Source organism: Abramis brama, assembly GCF_963993115.1.
Source record: "Abramis brama genome assembly, chromosome: 19".
NCBI lineage: Eukaryota > Metazoa > Chordata > Actinopteri > Cypriniformes > Leuciscidae > Abramis > Abramis brama.
In genome coordinates, this window is record NC_139981.1 from 25,601,210 (window position 1) to 25,604,428 (window position 3,219).

At 37.6% G+C, this 3,219-nt stretch overlaps 1 long non-coding RNA gene across 2 annotated transcripts; it reads left to right on the plus strand.

Annotated features, from left to right (window-relative positions):
• The first annotated feature begins 620 nt into the window (after positions 1-620).
• On the plus strand, positions 621-2,872 carry LOC311070074. Of its 2 annotated transcripts, XR_014603612.1 has the most exons (3): positions 621-2,179; positions 2,377-2,477; positions 2,570-2,872. It is a non-coding gene; the product is annotated as an uncharacterized lncRNA (long non-coding RNA). The 2 variants fall into 2 exon arrangements; XR_014603613.1 differs by lacking the exon at positions 621-2,179 and having other exon boundaries at positions 2,189-2,477.
• Positions 2,873-3,219: the final 347 nt, after the last annotated feature.

Genomic DNA, 3,219 nt, shown 5'->3' on the forward strand with positions numbered 1-3,219 from the left:
GTCTAAAGTTAGAAGTTCACCTGCAGAGCGCGAGTCCATCTCCGGCACGAGAACCAGCGCTGATCCGGTGGGAATTGGACAACAGACTGGTTGAGTACACTTGAATGAGGCTACCTGAATGTTTAAATGTTTCATTTTTACTTCTAAAATGTTTGTTAAATGAGTTTAAATGTAGGCAATATTACATGTTAAAACAGTGTAAAATATGCTGTATTGCTGTACTCATCTACAATAAAGGCCAAAAGGTTTAGAGGAAATAAAAAAAGTTAATATTACTCATAAATAAAAACAGGTAATATTACTCATAAATATTGTTTTTTAAATGTTTAAAAGTTTAATTATTTCTACTCAATTTTGTTTGTTAATGTACCAGATGCAGTTACTCAGATTTACTTTTTTTTTTTACTTGCATTTACTCAATTCATACAGTATATTTCATTTATTTCACAGCTTTAAAATTTACTCAGTTTTTTTAGTGTAAAAATGTTTCACCAAAAAAATTTAAACTTTTTCGAATGTATGTGGGTTTAATGATGTATCAGTATCCAAAGGAGTATAAAAATATGATGAGCTGATTGCCTCTGTTGTTTCCCACCGAAGTTAGGTTCTAATCTTCTTGATTGACGCAAGTTGTTACTTTCCCAAATTTTCCAAGATCATTCTCAAGGCCTCGCAGGAGCAAGCTGTCCGCCTTTTCATGTCCTTGAACTCCAGTAAAGTCAAGATGGCTGATTTCTTTTTAAGCTTCTAGGAGGAGAACCACAGTAGAACCACGGTATTTTGTGTCCTTGAGCACACACACATAAACACGCACACTTCTGCTCCTCCTTCTCATGGGTAGGCACACACACAGAAATAACTAACTATTACTGTACATCTCTGTCAATCAACACTTTGATCTCACAGTGATCTCTCCATATGATCACAATGTGAGGTCACTGTGAGCTAAAAGTGTAACCTCACAGTGCACTCACTGTTTGCTCACATTATGGCCACAATGTCACCCCAGCTAGAATTGTTATTGGACATGGAATCCAACATCGCTCAGACGTCAAATTTTGGTTGAAATTGAAAATGGGGTTGACGTCTAAACATTTGTTTGAAGTCAGGCTCCAATGTCATTAAACTCCGCAAACAGCATTTCCAGCTTCACTTATTACAAACCAGATTTACTTCTGTCATATGTGTACAAAAGTCTTTATTGAGATTAACAGAGGTTTAGGTGTTGATGATTTCTTGAAAATAATAGTTTGGTTTCAGTGTTAGCTTTAGTTGGGCAGTTTGACTCTTGATGTTTTAATGTTAGTTTTTCTCTGGCTGTTGTAACTGTTTGTTACGACAAGAACAGTAAGAGAAAATGTGATCCGATAATGTCAGCTACTTGATGATGATAACAATATAATCATCATGTAGTGCTCTGATTAGCTGATCTCCTCTAGACCTTCATGTGTGTTATTAATATCTGTGTTTACATTAATTCCCACCCATTTTGCAGTGCAAAATCTGACGGAACAGCACACATGCCAACCCTCCCGATTTTTCCGGGAGACTCCCGAATTTCAAAGCCCCTCCCGAAAATCTCCCGGTCCGACCTTTCTCCCGAATTTCTCCCGATTTCCACCCGGACAACAATATTGCTACACCATCCGTCACTGGGCGCCGTTTCAGACCGAACAATAATAAAGGTTACACCTCGAAGTCAAGCGCGGCAATCAGAACGGAAAAAGAAGCAGAAGAAGAAGGGGAAAAGGAAGAAAGAAGAGACCATGGCGAATAAAAAGAGAAAATATGCCTGCAAATTCCTAACTGAATGGAAAAAAGAATTCACGTTCATCCAGGACAGCTCGAAGGGGAAGGGATATGCTGCCTGCAAATTTTGTAGACTTCTCCATTGAACACGGTGGCCGAACGGATTTAATTACACACATAGGGTCAGAAAAGCACAAGGCTGCGGCAGTGCAGCACCGGTCACAGCCCAGTATTTTGGGCCATCTTTCCAAAGGTAGACCCGATGGTGTTATTTATGCCGAGACAAAGATGACTATGCTGTTAGCTACAAGCAACATCCCGTTCACATTTGCGGATGTTTTCAACAAATCCATGAAGAATATGTTCCCGGATTCAGATATTGCTCACCAGTACGCAAACGGAGGAACAAAGGCTACTCAAATAGTGAAAGGTGAGTGTATATAAAATAATACTGTTTTCTAAGAGTTAGGGTTAAGACTTGTCCCTTCATAATACGGATTTGTCCCGTATTTTAAGATTGAATTGTTAAAGATTATTAATTCTTTCTTTTTTTTTGTTTCTTAAGTAAGCAGCAAGTACAGCACAGTTAGTAGAAAAACGAAAATACTTTAGAAAATACTTTTATAGGTGCCATTGCCCCGGAATTGGACAGGGAAGTGATCAAACTGTGCCAAGACCAACCCTTTGGTCTGATGTGTGATGAAAGCACAAGCAGAAACACGGATAAAGTATGTATTTTGTATTTACACTTCTCTTGTAAGTAATTTGTGGCTGCTGTCAGTGAAAATTGCTCTCTAAATATATATATTATTTTTTAAAGGAGTTTGTAATATTGGCCAGGGTTTGCGATCCGAAAACTCAGGAGGTGGTGAGTGACAGAGAATAGAACAAGGATTGACAATTCAACCCTTAACTCACTCCTTTCCTGCAAATTGAATTTCACAGGTGCTGCTCATAGCTACGCTCCTTCAAGGGCTGTGCTACTGGCTGCGAAGCATTGCACCTTCAAATACAACCATTAGTAGAGGAGTGTTGTTGTTATTGTACAAATTAGGGTCTAACCTCCTGAGGAGAGGCCTTAAGGAATTGAATTTGTCAAATAAATGAATTACATTTTTCTTTGCGTTTGTGTGTGTGTGATATATATGACGACACCACCACCTTTTAGGAGAACATTCTGGTAACAAAAATAAAATTAGCTACAGAAATGTTTTTACAAGAACATAACATAATATTCTCAAAACATTCATTGACATTCATCATTCATCAAACATTCATCATTAACATTTGTAATGCAAAAATACATTAGAAATATATTAAGTGGCTAAGAGAAGGCATGCAGTGCTTAAAGCATAGCCTAAAAAATTTTTAAAAAATGTCTCTACCACTGTAGGTCGTGATAGATGAGCAAGAATGTAAATACATAAGGGGTACCACAAAGGTGTGTTACATATATCATATATCTAGTCA